Raw genomic sequence first — 13,086 nt, 5'->3', positions numbered from 1 at the left:
TGTATGACAATCGACTGCTTCCGCATCATCTATCCTCCTGATACTGCCCTGGGGGAGATGTTCCTGCTCCCTGCCAGGGGGAGATCGTAATCTTCACTTCATTTTGTTTGGCGGGTTTCATTCCCTCTTTCTCCTTGAACGGGAGTGGACCAGTTGTGAACAGGCCCTTTCTTCCATCACAAACAGGTAGTCTCCCGTTCAAGGATTGCTTGTGCAATTTAACGAGCTCATTAACTATCCATTTGTTTCTTTCCCATGATTTCGATTTTGGAGTAATCGGCACATGTCCTTGTCAGTGGCGTGGAAACAACCCCCGCTATCGGTTGTGGCATGACCACCTCGTGCCACGCCACCACGGTCGCCACGGCCGCCTCCCCGACGGTGCCTACCTGATACCCCGACGCCTCTGCCAACGTTGGCCTTGCCCCTCGGCGTATCGACCGTGGCTCCAGGCCCCACGGGCTCAGTTGAGGAGTCTACTTTGACTCTTGACTTGCTCTCGTGGGTCGGCCATCTCCTGGCCGCCGTCCGCAAGCTGGTTGAAGAGAAGGAGACGGCGACCAGTAGATGCGCCGAGCTGGAGAAGTAGCTGACCCAGATGCAGAGGAGGTGCGGCGAGTTCACCCAAGAGAAAGCCACACTGGCCGCCGAGCACTCCCAGCTCAAGGAGGATGAGCGCACTACCCTTAACATTCTCCGGGAAGCCTTTGGAGCGCTGGCGGATCCCCTAGGTAGCCTCGGGGCTGGGGGTGTTTGAGTCGAAGGATGACCGCACCGCCCGAACCTGAGGCCTATGCCCTCTGGGTCCTTGCGGAGCACTTCTCCGAGCTCCCTGCCACCCTGGCATCGAGGAGCATGGAGGACATCTCGTCGATGGTGAGAGCGACTGCGGAGTATAGCTTTTGGTGCTACCGCAGCCGTGACCCCAACTTCAACTTGGACTTGGTCCGGGAAGGGGACACGGTTGTCGGACCAGAAGCCGAGGAGAGACTTCAGCGGGAGTGCCAGGGGTGGTGGACTACGCGACATCCATCTTCTGGGTGGAGGCCGCCGAGGAGTAAAAAACTCGATTGTAACCTTTGTTATGTAACATTTTTTGAATAGAGCCCCCACGCCTTTATTTCCTGATAAGATTGTGTCATTGTGGTCGTAGAGTTCCCGGAGTGTCCGAGCCTTCCGCCCGAACCGATCCGCTGCCCACGCTGATTGGCCCTCTAGCCCTCATCAAATCCCCGACCATATCCGTCGACCACCCTTCCGATCGATAATCCTTGGAGGTGGCGGCCAGACATGTGCGGGGGTCTGTGGCCGAGCGGGCGCATACATCGAGCAACCTTCAAGGTGCGTTGCATCGACCACTCGCATCATGTGATGGTCATAGGTTAGACAAGTAGGGTTCGGCCGGCTGACACAGGTGTGGCTTACGTTCTGTTTTTTGACTAGCCTGCCGGGAGGAGTTACTCGGGGCGCAGAGGGACCTGGAACGGGTGACCAGGGAAAGTGCCCAGCAGAGGGAGGAGTTCTACAACCGCCTTCACCGCTACTGAGAAGATCCCCATGCGGTGTGAAAAGAACTCGAGCGGCTGACCAAGGAGAGCGATGAGCGGCGAGTGGCGTTCTACAACCAACTCAGCTGAGCTTTTACCCCTTTTGACTCGTTGCTTCGGTCCACCGGTGTCCAGGTTCATCCGACCCCTGGGAACACCATGACCGGCCACATCGAGTGGTTCCTGGTGGCCTCCAAGGAGGCAGGTGGCCTTGAGCAGATGATTCGTGAGATCATCGGAGACCATCTTTTTGAGGTCGGATTCTCCGGCGCCTGCCTAGCCCTTGCCTGCGTCCGCGACCACTTCCTTGACCTGGACCTCTTGTCGACAGTCGGCGCCAGTTTTGAGGATACTCAGATGACCACGGAGGAACTCGGCGTCCGGGCTGATTCATTTTTGTATGCCATTCGTTCCTGTCTTTGCACCATCCGATTCAACCCTCTTAGCGGTATTTTTGGGTCCTAGGATGAATGTCGTAGTTTTGTCTGGAACCAGCCCCTGGGCTTTGTAATGACTAGCATTGGCCCTGTGTTTGGATGATGAATAGCATTCGGAGTGCCTGTATCACTTAGGGAGGATCGCATCAAGCCGCTCGTTAGCAACATTCCTGGCGCTGAGGGAGACCCTTAGCACGACGAGCCTTCCGGTGGCGACCAGTGCTCGACCCGATTTAGGACATGCGGCCTTGTGGTCGTTAACCCTCGGGCGCCTTTACCCTATCATCGTGCAAGCGGGTTAGCTTTGGATCTCATCCCATCAATACGAACGAGCAGGCTAAAAAAATCTTGGAATTTGGCGGAACCCGCTCGCGAGCAACATTGCTGGTGCTGAGGGAGACCCTTAGCATGCCGAGCCTTTTGGTGGCGACTAGCGCTTGACCCGATTTAGGACTTGCGACCTAATGGTCATAATTTGCTTGCTATCAACGACATCCTATGTGACTTCGACTCCATTCACTGATGCACCTTCAGTGACATACTTGTGAGATCAGCCAGGAGTAATCATGGGACGCTAATTTTACTCATAGAAGCTAGAGCAAGGTGGTCTGTTCAGTCCTCAGAATGTGCCATGAGTTTTGGTGTTTTGACAAGCTGGAACAATCGACACTGGAAGTGAGAGGTGATTGGTATGACTTCCTGTTGCAGTGGTACCCAGTTGACAAGATATCTTCTCAGAAGAGAAGCAGGCTATGGAAGAGACATCCCTGTGGTTGTTCAATCATTCGGTTGAGACAATGGCACATCCAGGTGACCAACTTGCTCTTACTCTTGTGCTAATGGTGGGTGATGCAATGTAGTAGAAGAGTGGAGGAAGTTTGTTGGATTTCTTGCACATTGCACATCAGAGCAGTGCTATGACAGCTGCAAGTATTACTTGTGACTCAAATACACTATTGCTCGCATATATAACTCAAGTGTTCAAGAGGCAAGAATACCTTGGTGGGCTGGATGGGTTTGGGAAAGAGTCGAGTAGCTAGGATCCTAGAGACTTCATGGTCATAATCAATTCATTCTCATCCATGCTTGTCTTGGGCTATGTTGTCAAGAGGGTTGAAGAAATTTCTAGGATGTTGATTGCAGGGTTTGGGACTACAGTGCTTCAAATTGGGACTGCATGGATTGATCAGGTGGAATTATAGCCATGGCCTAAAGGGCATAAGTTGCTATAGTACATGAAGCAACTTATGCAGCTAAATGGTGGTGGAGGTTCAGTTGGGTTCTTGGTTGCTGTAATACCTGAAGCTCCTGAATTGTTGTTGCAACTTTTGCTATTCTTGGTAGCTTATGTGGTTGCATTTGGAGACTAGTTTGAGGCTAATGAACTGCATCCACTCATTCCATAGTGGGCAAGACAAAAGAAGATTGAGGTTGATGCTAAGGAAACAGAAGAAGGGTATACTCTTTTCAAATTGGGCACGAATACTAGAGTTTTTAGGCATTATGAGGAGGCTACAAATCATATTGAGTATGGTAGTTCATTCAGTGAATATGAGAAGAAACAATCCGAGCAACTGATGATCAGATGCAACTTGACCAGTGTTTCCTGCAAACTGAAATTGAAAGACTACCAATACGAGGAGAAGCTTTGCGTCGAGGTCCTGGAGTGGCTGGAGGTTTTGTTGTGCTTAGGATGGGATACAACTAGGTGGAGAACAAGCGGCCTCAAATCATCCTACGACATCCTGGTGGTGCTCTCGGACTACACTCGCTCAATAAGCTCGTTTGTGTTTGATAGAGGATGACACCTGCAGCAGAAGCATGGTGGGGGATCAGCCCAGATGCTGGTCATCATGAGCAGCAATGTTAGGTGTCGCAAGTTCATCACATGATCGGCTTGAGGGCAAGATGAATTTCAAGAGAAAGGAATGTCATGACACGACCTCCATGCTATGACAGGTGGGCCTAGCCCTCAAGAGACGGATACAAAAAGGAAGCAAGTCAAGGGGCTCAAGGCATCGAAGAACATATCAGAACTGACATCTTCTTCCTCAACTCTTCTTCCTTCACTGGCATCTCTACTCTGATCCCCTCCCCTTGTTGTTCTCCTTTCCCAGCCTCCTTCCTCTATTGCCAGTCGAGAGTGCTTCTTCCTATTGAGCTCCTCTCGAGTTGTAATGTGTTGTGTAATCAAATCAATTGATCAATATAGCTCTCTGTGCTTGTGGATTTGGTTATACAAGTGTTGATCTCGGTGATTGCTCGGTTGGGTACGCGACACTTGTGTCCTCCTTCATGGATCAGGCTTCTCCTTTCTAAGCTATTGCTTCTACTGCTGCGGATTTGAAAGAGGGATCATGCTAGGCAGTGCGGTCAGAGGAGGAGGTAGACAACGGAGGAGAGGAGGAGTCGGGGGCCTTCACGGTAGTATCCGCCTCTTCCACCTTAGCGGGTGGACTCGACGAGGCCACGCTAGCTGATGACTCCCACGTTACCGTCACTGTTGATGGATGAGCATAGCAACAGAGAGGCTACGAATAGCATAGCACAACACATAAATGTAGTAGCACATACTACAAACACCATCTCCAGTGGGACACTGCTTGCTGTTGTGGCTGCTCAGATATCCTCCCAGTAGGATTTGATGCCTAGCAACGAGCTATTTGGAGGCATGCCAGTCTAGTAAGGGAGTGGCCATGGTGGAGGCAGATGGATCCATGGAAATCGCCACTGGATCCGAATGCGAGGAGAACGGGGCAGCGCGGTGGTAGGGATCTGGCTAACCTCCGCACGAAGAAGCTACACAGAGGGGCAATGGAGCAGGGAGAGAGAGGAAAATGGAAGAAGATTACATAAGGGCCGACATGTGAGACCCACCATATTTTTCACAATGACATAAACTTATCGTGTGATGATGTGATGAAGCTGCTGCCACATCAACACCACCACAGATTGGAATTTTGTCTGATATTGTTAATTGGCGGAGGTTCAATAACTGATATTGCATTTAGGAGAAGAAATCATATTTTCACTGTAGTTGAGGGGGAAAAACAGGCTTTTTTTCAACCTATATTATTAGTACCAGGCTAGGCCTAATCAAAATCAGCACTCATGCTGCCAAGGTTTCGGAAGGCCCAACCCAGCCAAGAGAGGACCACAAGAGTCGAACTTGGATTTCGGGGACACCCAAACGATGGCCATAGGTCCTACCAGAGGTGGAGACAACAATGTGGATCATGATGGGTGCGTTTGCATCGCTGTTGGAACATCTTAGTCGCACATGCAAGGCAGTGAGGTGAGCACTGTGGAGCCCCCTGACAATGCGACGCTAGTACAAACCTCTATCTCTAATCACTCAACAACTTAGCACCAGGTACAATTGACTTAACAGATGGAGAGTACTCGATCATGGGTACAACTGTAGAAGAAGATGGAAGGTTCCAGAAGAAGCAAAAGAGAGGGTTCGAGAGAGATAGAAGGAGGCTGAGTTAGAAGAAGGAAGCCGGCCCTTGAATTCTGTTCAATCCTTTTGTTGTTGGTCATTGTCTTCCTTTTATGCAGCCTCCCCTAAGCCCAACGGGTCACGATCCCTCTCACAGCCCACATACATGGTCTAGGACCTAAGTCTGTGACAGACACCAACGGACCAAGCACGAGCTGAGATGGGGAGAATGCCATGACCAGTCGGATCCACTCATAAGCCATATATCAAGGTGCATCTAAGAGATAGAGATCGGGAAAATACAGAAGGTAGAAATGAGCCCAGGTTAAAGCGAAGAAACAAAAAAATGCATGTACACAATACTAAAATCCTTCATCGGATGCTGAAGTTCTCTACCAGCGCATGACAACACATGTTCCTAACAAACTCTTCTACATGCTAAGTCCATGGCTTATGGCAGTATGGCATTTGGCATCCAATACAGTCAAGAGAGCACCCTAAATTACATTATTACAAAGCAATAGCCAATAGGCATGACACCGCGGATCATTCAGTAGCTGCACTTGCATCAACATCCACCAGCATGTCATGAAAACTCCTCTTTACATGCCACACATACACTACCGATCAGTAGTGATTAAGTATCGAACATTGCAAACGTGAGGACTAGTCATGAATATGGTATGTAGAAACAGAAGAAAGATCAAGTCATGACTAGAATCCATTTTTTTTCTTTCACTTACCTCTACAAAATAGAATAAGTCATGAATAAGGTCAAAAAAATAGAAAGAAAGAACAACACTGGATATAGCATGGGTATAGACGGGGTGGCAACTGGCAACATTAAAGGAGTATAACTTGCTACTGAACTCAGTTACTTGCAAATTGATAAAAGAAATTCCAATTAATCAAAGAAGTGAAAATACAAAAGAAAATTACATATCTCATGTTCCCAAGTATTGCATCAAATCATCATCATCCAGCAAATCATCAAAGTCAGGGATTGGACTACTAATATGTATGAAGCCTAAAGGAAGTCCATCAAGAGAGTTGCCTACAAACTTATCATGGGGCTCATTGTAGAAAGTACCATCCATGAACTGATGCATCTCACTAGAAAAAGCACTTGAACTCACTACCTGTCATATGATGATTGTAAGAAGTGTTCTCAGCCAACACTCATGTTCCCATGATAGGAACATGATGATCCATAGACAATGGTAGTGGTTGCTACAAAGACGGAGTCTGATGAACAACTGATGAACAAGATTGCAAATAGCGGCGATATGACATTATAGTGTCAAAATAGTGGCTCGTGCCAAAAGAATGCAAGAATATCGTAATTCACACTTTTTGCCGATTTATTGCAGATTATAGTGATATATCATCTTAGTGCAAAGACTGATATATCACCGATATATGTCAAGTTGTGTTTGAGTCAAGTTCAATTCAAGGCTACTTGAAAATAAAGAAGACAAGAACAGGGACCCTATCGAGATCAAGGGTGTGGAAATTATCAAGTATATAAACAATGAGTGGGTGTACAAGCAACAAGGAGGAGGAACACAAGAAAAAGAACCTGATCAAGAGGCTGAACTTGCACATATGGCACATGTTGCACGTCCAACAAGGAAAAGAAGGGCAGGGGTAGAATGTAATACGTCATCTTCCAGGTCTAGCCAAGCAACGAGAAGAAACAAACTTGTTCAAGTAGAGGAGGAAGAATTGCAATCCTCACCCTCTTCTTCTTTCGAGGATGGAGATGAAGATATTGAGATAGAGTCGTCAGGGAGCTCATCCCCTGAATCAGGAGCTGATGAATAAGATGTTTGATATTTGTGGGGTATAGATTGTAACTTAGATACCTAATTTTTTAGTGCTTGCTATCTACCTTGTTTGTGAGACTTTGAGTTGATGCATTGTTATCTTGGTGAAGTTGAGCTTAAGAGGCCAATAGACCATATCTGTCTACTTTTATTGATAATGTTTCCTTTCGCTACTATCTGTCTCGTACTTGCTTTGTTGATTAGAAAATCTGACTATGCAAAATTATGGTAAAATAGATAAATATTCACAATATGTTTTAATCTTTATCGGCCGATATATCACGCTATAACACTAAACGCTAAGTGGAACACTTGCCGCTAAGCGTCGCTATACAATATGCAACATTGCTGATGAAGGAATAAAACCAATAGGTCCAAGACCAACATCCAGTCGAAAAGAGCTTCCAGACCATGAGTTGCCAATATCACTGCCTTCACAAGCTAGAGGCTGATCTCCTGGAAATATGTTTGATGGAGTAGCATTTGCAGCTGGTGACTGTTATAATTTTTTATCGTAGCACCAGAAGATAGGAAATTCCCTTGAGAATTTCGTTGTAACGTTCCAACTGTACTAACAGACCTAAGGCTTGTCAGCTGGGGGTAGCCATGCCCAGCACCTCCATTTGCTCAAAATTTCGGGTGGATTACCATTTCTTTGTGTCACTTCAACCTCATGCTCAACAACTCGAGAATGGCATGGGGGCTTTTCCGCTTTCATGGTTTATTAGTTTCTTCATTACTAAGTACTTGGTTGGAGTGTTTATCGTAATGCCTTCTTCTATTCACTGTAGTTGAGGCGTGTTCATTTCTTATATGCAAAACAGAAGGATCTGCCTCTTCATCTTTCGATGATGTCGAATGAGGTGGCTCCTCCAAGCAGTCAACATCATACTCATCACTGCCGCTATATATGTCCTCACTTCTTTCCCCTGAAGTTGTATGGTGGGTAGTCCCTGAAACATCACTGCCAATACTGTGAATAGACTTCTCCTCATATTGTAAAAATCCCAACCAAATTAGACTCTCTTTTGAGGTCATTTTGTCCTACAAACACTTTGATTTCCTTACAAGATTTATGATCTTATAAAAGTTTGATCACACCCGTTAGAACTCCAGCTTTCTAAACCTTCTTTACATCATGTGGTTTTTTTTTGTAAGGAGACGTTTCTCTCTCCGTGAGCCCTATACTAAGACCTTTTGGATACCAAAGCCTTATACTAGGAGAATATTTTAAATATCTCAAAATACGTTTAATGGCCATCAAATGATATTCTTTAGGTGATGCTTAAAACCTTGCCCATACACACACTAAACAAGATATCGGGTCTAGATGTGGTAAGATAAAGTAAACTAACTATCATAGATCTATAAAGTTTTAAATATACCGGTTTACCTCCCTCATCAAGATCAAGATGATCAGAGTCTTGATAGGCTTCGCATATTTCATACCAAATTTTTTCAATAGATCCTTCAAATATTTTGACTGGCTAATAAAAGTCTCATCTTTGAGTTGCTTGATTTGAAGTCCAAGAAAGAAACTCAATTCTCCATATATAGACATTTCAAATTTCCTAGACATCATTTCTCTAAATTTCTCACAAAAATCTTTATTAGCAGATCCAAAAATGATATCATCAACACAAATTTGATATAAAAAAATCATTTGCAATAGATTTAGTGAATAAAGTAATATCAATTTTTCCAACTTTGAAGCCTTTTGAAACAAGAAAATCTCTAAGTCTCTCATACCACGTACATGAGGCTTGTTTAAGGTCATAGAGAGCTTTAGATAGTTTATATACATGATTTGACTTTTTAGAATCTTCAAAATCGAGATGTTGTTTAACAAGGACAAGTTCACTAATTTTACCATTCAAAAATGCATTTTTCACGTCCATTTGATATAACTTGATATCATGAGATGAAGGAAAAACAAGTAAGATTCTAATAGCCTCAAGTCTAGCTATGAGAGCAAAAGTTTCACCGAAATCCAAACCTTTCACTTGAGTATATCCTTGTGCAATCAATCTTGTTTTGTTTCTTACAACAATTCCTTCTTCATCTTGCTTATTCCGAAAAACCCATTTTGTGTCAATCACATTATGACCTCTTGGTCTTTCTACCAATTCTCGTACATTATTGCAGGTGAAGTTGTTTAACTCTTCATGCATTGCATTCACTCAATTCGGATCATTTAAAGCTTCTTCTATATATATGATTAGGCTCAATAGAAGATATAAAAGAATAGTGTTCACAAAATAAAACAATACGAGAACGAGTTTAAACACTCTTACTAAAGTCACCAATAATTTGATCAATAAGATGATCCTTGGCAATGGCATAGTGAACATTTGGATAAGCTACCGACATTTGTGATGGAATTGATGAAGTGGTAGCTTGTTGTGATTGATCATCCTTGTCTTCCACATTATGAGCCTGAACTTGATCATTTGTAGTGTAAGTAGATGGAATAGCCCGAATTGAGGTAGATGGATCATCCTCTTGTTCATCTTACTCTTTTGGCTTAATGTCACCTATTGACATGTTCTTGATAGCACTTCTTGAACCATCATTACCTACATCATTTATATTTTCTTGCTTTTCTTGAGAGTTATTAGTTTCATCAAATTCAATATCATGTGTCTCTTCAACCAAACTGGAATTTTGGTTATAGACACGATAAGCATTACTATGAGAAGAATAACCAAGTAAGAAACATTCATAACATTTTCTTTGGAATTTTGATAAACGAGTATCTTTCTTTAGAATGTAGAATTTATATCCAAATACCCGAAAATATAAGATGTTTAGTTTTTTTTCTAATAAGGAGCTCATATGGAGTCTCCATCAACAACCGGTGACAATATAACCTATTTGATGAATGGCAAGCGGTATTGATAGCTTCGGCCCAAAAATTATCTGAAACATCATATTCCAAAAGCATTGATCTTGCCATATCAATAAGTGTTCGATTCTTCCTTTTAACTACTTCATTTTGCTCCGAAGTGTATTTGGTAGATAATTCATGTTTAATACCCTTTTCTTCACAAAATTATCAACCTTTGTGTTCTTGAATTTAGAGCCATTGTCATTTCTCACTTTCTTGATCTTGAATTCAAATTCATTTTCAGCTCTTTTAGCAAAGCTTTTGAAGGTGTTAAATACAATAGTCTTATCATGTAAAAAGAATACTCAAGTATATCTAAAGAAATCATCAACGATGACAAGACAATAGCTATTACCTCCAATACTTACATATGTGGTTGGACCGAATAAATCCATGTGTAACAATTCTAAAGATCTTGAGGTTGACATGGAGCTTACGTACGGATGTGAGTTTCTCACTTGTTTTCTGGCTTGACAAGAGCTATATAGCTTATTCTTCTTAAATTTCACATCCTTCAACCCGAAAACTAGATCATGCTTTAACAAACGATTTAGCTGATTCATACTAACATGACCAAGCCTTTTATGCCAAAGCCAACCTTTTGATGACTTTGTAAACAAACATGTGCTTAGGCTTGCATCATTAGAAGAGAAATCAACTAGATAAAGATTACCATTTATAAAACCTTTAAAAAATGCACTATTATCCTTAATGCTAGATATTATCACATCATTTGGAGAAAAAGTGTATGAAAGATCAAGATCACAGAATTGAGCAACGGATAATAAATTAAAATTTAGATATTCAACTAGTAAGACATTTGAGATAAGCAAATCATTTGAGATAATAGTTTTACCTAATCTTTTTACCTTTCCTTTTGCTATTATCTCTAAATGTGATTTTGTCATATTCCGATCCATCATTACTCATAGAAGTGAACATCCTTTGATTTCCAGTCAGGTGTTGAGTGCATCTACTATCTAGCACCCAATGTCTCCCACCGAACTTGTAGTTCACATACAAAACAAAGTTAAGTTCTTTTAGGTACCCAAACTTATTTTGTTCCTTGGATGTTAGTCACCAAGGCTTTGGACACTCAAATGGTATTTTTTTTTAGCATCAATTATAGGAGTACCAACAAATATAGCTTTAACACTACTATTAGAATATCTCTTAAGAACATAGTATGAATCAAAATATGCATATGAATTATTCTTAACATTTTTGCAATCTTTTTCAACATGCCTGGTTTTCTTGCATTTCATGCAATAACCACTGCCTTTCACAAAAAGTGGTTTTGTGATGAATGAATGCTTTCTTACACTTCTTGGGAACATACCCAAGGCATTCATTTTTGATAGAGAACCTTTGGCTATCCAAAACTTGTCTAAGTTTGGGTTCTCCAACATAGCATCTTGCAAGAATATTGGTTAGTTTTTTAATCTTTTCTTTTAACATAATATTTTCATCAATAATCAAGATATCATTGCAAGATACAGCTTTAGGCAAAGTAAGCAAATCATCATACGAGGTAGATGAACACATAAGAAATGAAGTAGATATATCATAAGAATATTACAAGATACGCTCATATCTATTTTTATTTTGTTGGTTTCATGAGCAATAAGAAAGTTATGAGCTTCCTTAAGCATCTCATGAGTTTCTTTTAGACCCTCATGAGATGTCTTTAGCTCATCATAGGATTCTTGAAGAGAGGTGTGTCTTCTTTTCAATTTCTTAAACTTTGCTCTTTCTTTGCTCATGAAGTCATCAAAACCATTTATTAACTCAACTAGATCATCATATGAATATTCATCTTCATTACATAATACCTTAGAGTCTCCTTTTTCCATGAGGCAATAAGGTGTGTAGAAGAGTGAAGGTGCCTCCTTGATGGCTACCCCGGCAAGACTCTTTTGAGATGGTTTCTCATCATTAGAGTTGGAGCTTGAGCTTGCATCCGAATTCCACTTAACATAGCATGCTTAGCCATCTTTTTTCTTCTTGTAGTATTTCTTGAATACCTTCTTGTCATCACTCTCCTTCTTCTTCCTGGTATACTTTTCTTCCTTGTTCTTGCAATTTGTGGCAATATGTCCCTTTTCGCCACATTCAAAACATCTTCTTTCTTCGAAGGGATTTCCTTTAGAAGATTGTCCCTTCGTGTTATATTCACCTAGATATCTCTTCTTCTTCATGAATTTCTTAAATCTTCTCACAAAAAGAGCCATTTCTTTATCATATTCATCTTTATTATTACTCTCTTCATGATCATCTTTGTCTCTTGATGATTGAGCCTTGAATGCAATATTTTCCTTCTTGTCATCGGTAGTATCATCATGAAGATCTTTTTGTTACTTCTTTAAAATGTCATGAGTGATAATTTCACTCAAGATTTGCATTGGAGTTGTATCCTTCAAATTTGACATCACAAGCAAAGCCACAATAGTGTCATATTTGTTAAACAAAGCTCTAAGAAATTTATGAGAAAAACCAACATCGGAAACATCCATACCAAGCCCCTTGAGCTCATTTATTATGTTGTTTAGACGATTGAATATTTCTTCAATGCTTTCGTTTGGCAACATAGTAAATTTCTCAAGTTATCATTTGTAAACAAAAGCTTTGCATCATTAAGCATGGTTGTAACTTCATAAATTTCTTCGAGCCTTTCCTAAATCTTATAAGCGGTCTCAAGTTTATAAATGCGATTAAACTCATTAAGATCTAAAGCACCATAAAGAATATTCATAGACTGAGTATTTGTAAGAGTATTATCCCTATCTTTAACGATAAGATTAGTACAACCAAGAATTACATAATCCTTATCCACTATATCCTATAACTTACTGCCCATAGCCTTAAGATAGACGATCATTCTAGCCTTTCAATAGGTATAGTTTGACTCCTCAAAGAACGGAGGCTTCCCTATATTGACATGAGCGTC

General features: G+C 42.0%; 1 pseudogene; it reads right to left on the bottom strand.

Moving 5' to 3' along the window:
• Window positions 1-7,580: 7,580 nt before the first annotated feature.
• Window positions 7,581-8,513, bottom strand: LOC133898634 (ETHYLENE INSENSITIVE 3-like 3 protein; annotated as a pseudogene).
• Window positions 8,514-13,086: the final 4,573 nt, after the last annotated feature.

This window comes from Phragmites australis, chromosome 18 (assembly GCF_958298935.1).
Source record: "Phragmites australis chromosome 18, lpPhrAust1.1, whole genome shotgun sequence".
Classification (NCBI taxonomy): Eukaryota; Viridiplantae; Streptophyta; class Magnoliopsida; order Poales; family Poaceae; genus Phragmites; species Phragmites australis.
Note: the sequence above shows the minus strand (reverse complement) of the source record. Positions and strands in the feature narration are given on the sequence as shown.